The following is an 11,897-nucleotide window of genomic DNA, read 5'->3' on the forward strand; positions in this document are numbered from 1 at the left end:
CTATAAGCAGTTTCCCATCAGGTCCACTCCTTTGGTTCAAAAGGAGTTGAGCTGTTACCACTTTTGTGCATTGTTATTATACAAGACAAGTATCCATCTAGGCACAATACATTTCAGAATAAAGCCACCAGAAGCACTTGAAATAAATCAAATAACTATTAAGGAACATATCCCAAAATGTTAAAACCAATTAAAAAACGTCACATGCACAGGTAAGTCGTTGTCTCCACAATCAATCACAATTAGTATACAATAAAGAAATCATGGAGATGGGGAGATCGAAGAAGAAGAAGGGGTTCGTGGTGGCAATATTATTACCAAACTTTTGAGCCGAAATGAGGTGGATACGTTTTTTACAGAGCACTTGCCTTAAATGCAGAATACAGTTTTGGATGTTTTCTTCCTCAGTCATTTATTGCATATTCCTCCTTCTAGTTCTCCATATCCTCATGTTATCATATGTAATCCTGTCATATAAATATTTTTACAGAAATTATTATACATCCTTGGATTGAAATATATGTGGGAATCGTCAGTATACAGAATTCATGCATCATAATGTGGTGAATTGGTTATGAGGATGGTGCTGACCTGTATTGGTGTCTTCTACTCAGGGATCTAATATCTGCTGTTGTAAGTTCAGCAAATGTCATTATTGTTGGTGAGATGATTAACATCTTCACTTAAAGAGTCACTGAAGTGAAAAAAATATATATATAATGAATTGGTTGTGTAGTACGGATAATTACTAGAACATTAGTAGCAAAAAAAAAAATTCACATTTTTATTTTCAGTTATATAGTTGTTTTTTTTTTGTGTATATATATATATATATATATATATATATATATATATATATATATATATATATATATATCTATATATATATCTATATATATATATATATCTATATATATATATATATCTATATATATATATATATCTATATATATATATATCTATATATACATACATATATATATATATATATATATATATATATATATATATATATCTATATATATATATATATATATATATATATATATATATATATATCTATATATATATATATATATACATATATATATATATATATATATATATATATACATATATATATATATATATATATATATATATATATACATATATATATATATATATATATATATATATATATATATATATCACTGCATCATTCTTTAATATTTGCAGTTTACACACTACTCAGCATTCTAAATAATTTTACACAGCAGGCTAGTGAACTTTTGAACCCCTTCTCAGCAGATAAAAAGATACAATCACTGACAGTTGAGATAACAAGCTTCAGAAGACAGAGCTCTCTGTGACTTTGAAAGTTGTGGAACTCAATAGCTTTTTTGCATAGATAACAACTGGAGTTTCTTAACTCTTCCTGTACTGGAAACAACATTAGACTTTTTTTATTTTTTATTTTTTTTTTTTTATTTCTCGCTTCAGTGTCTCTTTAAAGAGTCACTGAAGCGGAAAAAAATTATTATGATATAATGAATTGGTTGTGTAGTACGGATAATTACTAGAACATTAGTAGCAAAGAAAATATTCTCATTTTTATTTTCAGGTATATAGTGTTTTTTATAACGAGCTTTTTTTTTTTTTTATAACATTGCATCATTCTCTAATATTTGCAGTTTACATATTACACTCAGAATTCTAAATGATTTTAGAAAGTATGCCAGTGAACATTTGAACCCTTCTCTGCAGAGAAAAAGAAAATACATTTACAGACAGTTGAGATAAGCTTCAGAAGACAGAGCTCTCTGCGACTTTGAAAGTTGTGGTGCTCAGAGAAACTCTTTTGCATAGATAACAACTGGAGTTTCTTAACTCTTCCTGTACTGGAAACAATAATAGACTTATGTTTCTGCTCCTAATGTTTTATTTCTTAGCTGTACTACACATACAAATCATTATATCATACATTTTTTTCTCGCGCTTCAGTGTCTCTTTAAGTGTGTATGTATTGAGCTTGCACTTTACTGTTAGCGCTGTAGCACTTTTATTTATCAAAATAACTTTTCACATTTTTTTTTTAATTAAATTATACATTTTTAGTTGGTAAATAATTTCACTCATTACACATGTTTGCGTGATCATATTATGTTATATTGTATTATATCAAATAGACTTCAGTGGACACGTAGTTCACCACTAAGGATTCAAGACCTGTACAATTACATGGACACTTGATTCACCAATCATGAACCCAGATTTGCACATTTGCACAATACATATTTATTATTCATATGTATTGTTATTGTAATACAAGATGTGTACACTATTTGAATTTATTGCACAATATTTTTTCAATTTTTTCTCCTATATTTGTATTTTTATATATTTATTTATATTTTTATATTTATTTTTGTGTGCACTTTGCACACTTGCATGAATAATACACACATACTAATACATTTCCCTATTACACATTTTTTTTTTTATAATTCAGAGGTATAGAGTACCCAGCCAGCTCATGGTGACCCAGGACTCCCAGGAGCTACAACAGACCCTTAATTCTGGGTCACCATGAGCTGGCTGGGTACTCTATACCTGTGGGTGATTAAAGTCCTACCCCATAGAGCCACATTAATCCATGCCATGCACTGATGAAGACCAACCAGTCTGAAACAGTCTGTATGCATGTTGGATTATTGTGGCTCTGTAATATTAACAAGCTAAATCACATCATTGCATTCCAGTGGATCTGGAGGTGTGGCTAGCTTGCAGGGACAACAATGGATAAGTTGCATATTTCTGCAGTGATGCATTGTGGGAGAAATCTCGGAGCTCACTCCAACCTGAATTACTGTAAATACTTTCTGTTTTAAGAAAGCAATCTTTTGTTTTTTATAATCCAATTCTCATGTTCTTAGTGTATTTGTATGCGTGTAATATTTCCACCACTAGATGGCAGTGAAGCTCTAGATATGTGTGTGCTCAAGTTTCAAGCTATATTCCTAATTTAGACTTTGAAGTAATTTTTAAACAAACCACTAGATGGTGTTATTTTGCAACTCCGTTAACATCTTACATACTTTATTGGTTTTTGTTTTTTCCTTAATAATGGTAAAATCATTATGCTATTTAACATCTTTAACATCTTGATTGCTGTTAAAACTTATGCAATTCTGCAAACATGTTTTTTTAATTATTTTTGTATATACTGCCCCCTCAAGGGCTAAGTGTTATCTGAGGTATTCACATTACCCCGAGCTGAAGTAGCAGCATCGGCACTCACAGAGCTCGCAGTGCTGGGGGACATTGATCAGAGTGGCAGAGAAGAAGTCTGCTGTAGGGGCGTAACTAGAAATCACCGCCCCCCCCCCCCCCCCCCCTACGGGGCCCGCTCAGTGATATTTTGTGGGGCAGGGGAGGTTGCAACATGAGGAGAGAGCATGGCCGCAAATCGGCGGGGAGGGGGGACACTTCACCCCCCCCCCCCTCCATCACCTCGGACTCTCCCCTCAGCGCTCCCCTTCCAGCATCAATCAGCGGCAGCAGGCGGCTGGCAGGAGCACATACTTCCATCCACCGCAGAGGTCCATCTCTAAGTGTCTCATGCTACTTCCTGTTGAAACAGGAGTTAAGGCAAAAGGGGGTCAAACACCGTATTAGTACGGTGTTTATAATAATCATTTAGGTGAGTGTATATCTATAATATGTTCAGAGTGTGGGAAATTTAAAAAAATGATGTGGGGTCCCCCCTCCTGAGCCGCTTTAACCCTTTGTGCCCCATGCGATCTGTGAGATAGCCAGAATGCAGAGCTCCGGCCGCTTGAAATAAGAGCACACATAATGCAAGTGGATCTGCTGTGCAAGGTTGCTAAAATCCGAATTCGGGTGAAACCTGGATAGTTGTTATCCGGATTTCACCCTGTTAATGACAATCACCTGTGCGGGGTCGGCGGAGGGGTCAATCTTATCTCTCTGACGTCTTCTTCGTCCGTCCCTCGGCACCTCCCACGATGCAGTCCACGCGCGTTACGTGAGTACAAATACTTCCTCCTTCAACCTGGAAGGAGGAAGTGTTTGTAATCACGTGACCGCCGCGTGGAGCGCATCGTGGGAGGCGCCGAGGGACGGACGATGAAGACGTCAGAGAGGTAAGATTGACCCCCCCCCCCCGCCGACCCCACCGACCCCGCACAGGTGATTGTCATTAACAAGGTGAAATCCGGATAACAACTATCCAGGTTTCACCCGAATTCTGATTTGAGCAACCCTGCTGCTGTGTACATTGTGTGCACCTCTTGCTGCAGACCTCTCGCTGGAGCTCCTGTTAGCAGAAGTATTAGCAGCCATATAATGTGTGTAGGAAGCTGTGGCAGACAGGCAGGGGGGGAGGGAGGGGGCAGCATATGGTACAGAGACTGGAGGCCGAGAAGTTCAGCCTAGACCTGAGAATGAATGGAGCCCTTAATCAGCACTTCTGCAGCTGTTGGCTTCACTTCCAATCTGCATCATACAGCTCTCCCAGACAGCACAGGGGGAGAACTGTACGGCAAACTTATGGAGACAAGACCTGCGTATGCTTCCAAAAGTAAATAGACTGGTTCCTTGTCCCAATCAACACTTCAGAAGCCACAAGCAGCAAGTTTAGCTGACTTTCATGCAGTCAGCTAGCCTAAAGGCTCATACACACGTCCCAACAATCTGCCCAAATATCCTTCAAACTTGGTCTGTTGGCAGACAGTTGGGCGTGTGTACGGCTGGCAAACAACCAGATGTCCATCCCTCATGCATCTACAGGCCTGCATGAGGGGGGCACGGAGCAACTACAGGCCTGCATGAGGGGGGCACGGAGCAACTACAGGCCTGCATGAGGGGGACACGGAGCATCTACAGGCCTGCATGAGGGGGACACGGAGCATCTACAGGCCTGCATGAGGGGGACACGGAGCATCTACAGGCCTGCATGAGGGGGACACGGAGCATCTACAGGCCTGCATGAGGGGGGCACGGAGCATCTACAGGCCTGCATGAGGGGGGCACGGAGCATCTACAGGCCTGCATGAGGGGGACACGGAGCATCTACAGGCCTGCATGAGGGGGACACGGAGCATCTACAGACCTGCATTAGGGGGACACAGAACATCTACAGGCCTGCATGAGGGGGAAACGGAGCATCTACAGACCTGCATTAGGGGGACACAGAACATCTACAGGCCTGCATGAGGGGGGCACAGAACATCTACAGGCCTGCATGAGGGGGACACAGAACATCTACAGACCTGCATGAGGGGGACACAGAACATCTACAGGCCTGCATGAGGGGGACATGGAGCATCTACAGGCCTGCATGAGGGGGACCTGGAGCATCTACAGGCCTGCATGAGGGGGATACAGAGCATCTACAGGCCTGCATGAGGGGGACACAGAGCATCTACAGGCCTGCATGAGGGGGACACAGAACATCTACAGGCCTGCATGAGGGGGACACAGAGCATCTACAGGCCTGCATGAGGGGGGCACAGAACATCTACAGGCCTGCATGAGGGGGACACAGAACATCTACAGACCTGCATGAGGGGGACACAGAACATCTACAGGCCTGCATGAGGGGGACATGGAGCATCTACAGGCCTGCATGAGGGGGACATGGAGCATCTACAGGCCTGCATGAGGGGGGCACGGAGCAACTACAGGCCTGCATGAGGGGGGCACGGAGCATCTACAGGCCTGCATGAGGGGGACACGGAGCATCTACATACCTGCATGAGGGGGACACAGAACATCTACAGACCTGCATGAGGGGGACACGGAGCATCTACAGACCTGCATGAGGGGGACACAGAACATCTACAGGCCTGCATGAGGGGGACACGGAGCATCTACAGGCCTGCATGAGGGGGACACGGAACATCTACAGGCCTGCATGAGGGGGACACGGAGCATCTACAGGCCTGCATGAGGGGGACACGGAGCATCTACAGGCCTGCATGAGGGGGACACGGAGCATCTACAGGCCTGCATGAGGGGGACACGGAGCATCTACAGGCCTGCATGAGGGGGACACAGAACATCTACAGGCCTGCATGAGGGGGACACGGAACATCTACAGGCCTGCATGAGGGGGACACAGAACATCTACAGGCCTGCATGAGGGGGACACGGAGCATCTACAGGCCTGCATGAGGAGGACACAGAACATCTACAGGCCTGCATGAGGGGGACACGGAGCATCTAGAGGCCTGCATGAGGGGGACACGGAGCATCTACAGGCCTGCATGAGGGGGACACGGAGCATCTACAGGCCTGCATAGGGGGGGCACAGAACATCTACAGGCCTGCATGAGGGGGGCACGGAGCAACTACAGGCCTGCATGAGGGGGACATGGAGCATCTACAGGCCAGCATGAGAGGGACACGGAGCATCTACAGACCAGCATGAGGGAGACACGGAGCATCTACAGGCCTGCATGAGGGGGACACAGAGCATCTACAGGCCTGCATGAGGGGGACACAGAGCATCTACAGGCCTGCATGAGGGGGACACAGAACATCTACAGGCCTGCATGAGGGGGACACAGAGCATCTACAGGCCTGCATGAGGGGGACACGGAGCAACTACAGGCCTGCATGAGGGGGACACAGAACCTCTACAGACCTGCATGAGGGGGACACAGAACATCTACAGGCCTGCATGAGGGGAACACAGAACATCTTCAGGCCTGCATGAGGGGGACACGGAGCAACTACAGGCCTACATGAGGGGCACGAGGGGGACACAGAGCATCTACAGACCTGCACGAGGGGGACACGGAACATCTACAGGCCTGCATGAGGGGAACACAGAGCATCTACAGGCCTGCATGAGGGGGACACAGAGCATCTACAGGCCTGCATGAGGGGGACACAGAGCATCTACAGGCCTGCATGAGGGGGACACAGAGCATCTACAGGCCTGCATGAGGGGGACACAGAACATCTACAGGCCTGCATGAGGGGGACACAGAGCATCTACAGGCCTGCATGAGGGGGACACAGAGCATCTACAGGCCTGCATGAGGGGGACATGGAGCATCTACAGGCCTGCATGAGGGGGACACGGAGCATCTACAGACCTGCATGAGGGGGGCACGGAGCATCTACAGGCCTGCATGAGGGGGACACAGAGCATCTACAGGCCTGCATGAGGGGGACACAGAACATCTACAGACCTGCATGAGGGGGGCACGGAGCAACTACAGGCCTGCATGAGGGGGACACGGAACATCTACAGGCCTGCATGAGGGGAACACGGAACATCTACAGGCCTGCATGAGGGGGACACGGAGCATCTACAGGCCTGCATGAGGGGGACACAGAGCATCTACAGGCCTGCATGAGGGGGACACAGAGCATCTACAGACCTGCATGAGGGGGACACAGAGCATCTACAGGCCTGCATGAGGGGGACACAGAGCATCTACAGGCCTGCATGAGGGGGACACAGAACATCTACAGGCCTGCATGAGGGGGACACAGAGCATCTACAGGCCTGCATGAGGGGGACACGGAGCAACTACAGGCCTACATGAGGGGCACGAGGGGGACACAGAGCATCTACAGACCTGCACGAGGGGGACACGGAACATCTACAGGCCTGCATGAGGGGGACACAGAGCATCTACAGGCCTGCATGAGGGGGACACAGAGCATCTACAGGCCTGCATGAGGGGGACACAGAGCATCTACAGGCCTGCAGGAGGGGGACACAGAGCATCTACAGACCTGCATGAGGGGGGCACGGAGCAACTACAGGCCTGCATGAGGGGGACACGGAACATCTACAGGCCTGCATGAGGGGGACACGGAGCATCTACAGGCCTGCATGAGGGGGGCACGGAACATCTACAGGCCTGCATGAGGGGAACACGGAACATCTACAGGCCTGCATGAGGGGGGCACGGAGCAACTACAGGCCTGCATGAGGGGGACACGGAACATCTACAGGCCTGCATGAGGGGAACACGGAACATCTACAGGCCTGCATGAGGGGGGCACGGAGCAACTACAGGCCTGCATGAGGGGGACACGGAACATCTACAGGCCTGCATGAGGGGAACACGGAACATCTACAGGCCTGCATGAGGGGGACACGGAGCATCTACAGGCCTGCATGAGGGGGACACGGAACATCTACAGGCCTGCATGAGGGGGACACAGAACATCTACAGGCCTGCATGAGGGGGACACAGAGCATCTACAGGCCTGCATGAGGGGAACACAGAGCATCTACAGGCCTGCATGAGGGGAACACAGAGCATCTACAGGCCTGCATGAGGGGGACACAGAGCATCTACAGGCCTGCATGAGGGGACACAGAGCATCTACAGACCTGCATGAGGGGGGCACGGAGCAACTACAGGCCTGCATGAGGGGGACACGGAACATCTACAGGCCTGCATGAGGGGGACACAGAACATCTACAGGCCTGCATGAGGGGAACACAGAGCATCTACAGGCCTGCATGAGGGGGACACAGAGCATCTACAGGCCTGCATGAGGGGGACACAGAGCATCTACAGGCCTGCATGAGGGGGACACAGAGCATCTACAGGCCTGCATGAGGGGGACACAGAGCATCTACAGGCCTGCAGGAGGGGGACACAGAGCATCTACAGACCTGCATGAGGGGGGCACGGAGCAACTACAGGCCTGCATGAGGGGGACACGGAACATCTACAGGCCTGCATGAGGGGGACACGGAGCATCTACAGGCCTGCATGAGGGGGGCACGGAACATCTACAGGCCTGCATGAGGGGAACACGGAACATCTACAGGCCTGCATGAGGGGGGCACGGAGCAACTACAGGCCTGCATGAGGGGGACACGGAACATCTACAGGCCTGCATGAGGGGAACACGGAACATCTACAGGCCTGCATGAGGGGGACACAGAGCATCTACAGGCCTGCATGAGGGGGACACAGAGCATCTACAGGCCTGCATGAGGGGGACACAGAGCATCTACAGACCTGCATGAGGGGGGCACGGAGCAACTACAGGCCTGCATGAGGGGGACACAGAGCATCTACAGACCTGCATGAGGGGGGCACGGAGCAACTACAGGCCTGCATGAGGGGGACACGGAACATCTACAGGCCTGCATAAGGGGGACACGGAGCATCTACAGGCCTGCATGAGGGGGACACGGAACATCTACAGGCCTGCATAAGGGGGGCACGGAACATCTACAGGCCTGCATGAGGGGAACACGAGCATCTACAGGCCTGCATGAGGGGGACACGGAGCATCTACAGGCCTGCATGAGGGGGACACGGAACATCTACAGGCCTGCATGAGGGGGACACGGAGCACCTACAGGCCTGCATGAGGGGGACACGGAGCATCTACAGGCCTGCATGAGGGGGACACGGAACATCTACAGGCCTGCATGAGGGGGACACAGAACATCTACAGGCCTGCATGAGGGGGACACGGAACATCTACAGGCCTGCATGAGGGGGACACAGAGCATCTATAGGCCTGCATGAGGGGGACACGGAGCATCTACAGACCTGCATGAGGGGGACACGGAACATCTACAGGCCTGCATGAGGGGGACACGGAGCACCTACAGGCCTGCATGAGGGGGACACGGAGCATCTACAGGCCTGCATGAGGGGGACACGGAACATCTACAGGCCTGCATGAGGGGGACACAGAACATCTACAGGCCTGCATGAGGGGGACACGGAATATCTACAGGCCTGCATGAGGGGGACACAGAGCATCTACAGGCCTGCATGAGGGGGGCACGGAGCAACTACAGGCCTGCATGAGGGGGACACGGAACATCTACAGGCCTGCATGAGGGGGGCACGGAACATCTACAGGCCTGCATGAGGGGAACATGAGCATCTACAGGCCTGCATGAGGGGGACACGGAGCATCTACAGGCCTGCATGAGGGGGACACGGAACATCTACAGGCCTGCATGAGGGGGACACGGAGCACCTACAGGCCTGCATGAGGGGGACACGGAGCATCTACAGGCCTGCATGAGGGGGACACGGAACATCTACAGGCCTGCATGAGGGGGGCACGGAACATCTACAGGCCTGCATGAGGGGGACACGAAGCATCTACAGGCCTGCATGAGGGGGACACGGAACATCTACAGGCCTGCATGAGGGGGACACAGAACATCTACAGGCCTGCATGAGGGGGACACAGAGCATCTACATGCCTGCATGAGGGGGACACGGAACATCTACAGGCCTGCATGAGGGGGACACGGAGCATCTACAGACCTGCATGAGGTGGACACGGAACATCTACAGGCCTGCATGAGGGGGACACGGAGCACCTACAGGCCTGCATGAGGGGGGCACGGAGCAACTCACCAGCGATCACCCCTGCAATGCCCCGCGGATCTCCTCCTCTCTGCTCTCTTCTGTCCCTCTGTCACTATAAGGGGCCTCCTCTCCCTCCAGCAGCCCTGACAGGCTTCCGCCACAAATAGAAGTGCAGGCTGAGGTCACAGATAAGGCAAGCCTCCTCCCTCACAGCCGGAATCCACACACAGCAGCCCCTCCAGTATAGCAGACATTGCATCATTTCCCTGCTACTGAACAAACCGTCTGACAAAACTACGCAGAGTTACAGAGCACCCAGCCAGCTCATGGTGAACCAGAACTCCCAGGAGCGTGTAAGGGGCAGCAAAGGACCAAAAGACTCTTACTAAAATGCTATGCAAAGCAAACAGTCTGTATGCATGTTGGATTACTGTGGCTGTGTAATATTAAAGGGGCACTATGGCGAAAAATTGTAAAATTAAAAATTTGTGCAAACATACAAATAAGCAGTACATTTTTTTCAGAGTCAAATGAGCCATAAATTACTTTTCTCCTATGTTGCTGTCACTTAAAGTAGGTAGTAGAAATCTGACAGACGTGAAGGGGTTTTGGATTAGGCCATCTCTTCATGGGGGATTCTCAGGGATTTATTTATTTTCAAAAGCACTTAGGCCTAGTGCACACCAAAAACCGCTAGCAGATCCGCAAAATGCTAGCAGATTTTGAAACGCTTTTTCTTATTTTTCTGCAGCGTTTCAGCTAGCGTTTTGCGGTTTTGTGTAGCGGTTTTGGTATAGTAGATTTCATGTATTGTTACAGTAAAGCTGTTACTGAACAGCTACTGTAACAAAAACGCCTGGCAAACCGCTCTGAAGTGCCGTTTTTCAGAGCGGTTTGCGCTTTTCCTATACTTAACATTGAGGCAGAAACGCATCCGCAATCCAAAATCTGCAGCAGCCCGGGAGTATGCGTTTCTGCAAAACGCCTCCCGCTCTGGTGTGCACCAGCCCATTGAAATACATTACCCTAGCGGATCCGCACCCGCAAGCAGATCGCAAACCGCAGCGGAAACGCTCCGGTGTGCACTAGGCCTTAGTGAATGGCAGTTGCTCCGGCCAACTGCCAAAAAACTGTGTAGCGAGCAGGGAAGCCGCCCAGCATCATTGTTTAAATCCTTTTTAGGGAACATCTTTATAAAGAATAAAAGCCATGCTGAGAATCCCCTATGAAGCGATGGACTAGTCCAAAACCTGTCACTTCTATCAGATTTCTACTTCCTACTGTAAGTGACAGTAACATAGGAGAAAAGTAATTTATGGCTCATTTTACTCTGGAAAAAGATACTTTTTATTTGTTTATGTTTGCACAGATTTTAAATTTTAAATTTTTTTTCCATAGTGCCCCTTTAACAAGCTGACACATCATTGCATTCCAGCGGTTCTGGGGGTGTGGCTAGCTTGCAGGGACATCAAAAAGATGATTTGCATATTTATTCAGCAGTGATGCATTGTGGGAGACATCATAGCCTCACTCCAACCTGAAGAATCGCAAATACCTTCTAGTCTTAGGCAT

The 11,897-nt window shown here is 48.7% G+C and overlaps 1 protein-coding gene across 5 annotated transcripts in view; it reads right to left on the reverse strand.

The window, feature by feature from the left end:
- The window catches only part of LOC137542280 (E3 ubiquitin-protein ligase TRIM39-like), a 34,335-nt gene extending 23,726 nt beyond the window's left edge, over positions 1-10,609 (reverse strand). Inside the window, exons 1-3 of one of the 5 annotated variants that reach the window (XM_068264089.1) lie at positions 10,374-10,609; positions 592-694; positions 369-467 (exon numbers count right to left, since the gene is read on the reverse strand). The gene's annotated coding sequence lies outside the window, so the exon portion shown is untranslated. Of the gene's footprint in view, positions 1-368; positions 468-591; positions 695-10,280; positions 10,308-10,373 lie in introns of those variants that run through there. The other 4 variants (XM_068264097.1, XM_068264081.1, XM_068264116.1 and 1 more) reach the window with 4 other exon arrangements.
- Positions 10,610-11,897: the final 1,288 nt, after the last annotated feature.

Source organism: Hyperolius riggenbachi, chromosome 2 (assembly GCF_040937935.1).
Source record: "Hyperolius riggenbachi isolate aHypRig1 chromosome 2, aHypRig1.pri, whole genome shotgun sequence".
Taxonomy (NCBI): domain Eukaryota; kingdom Metazoa; phylum Chordata; class Amphibia; order Anura; family Hyperoliidae; genus Hyperolius; species Hyperolius riggenbachi.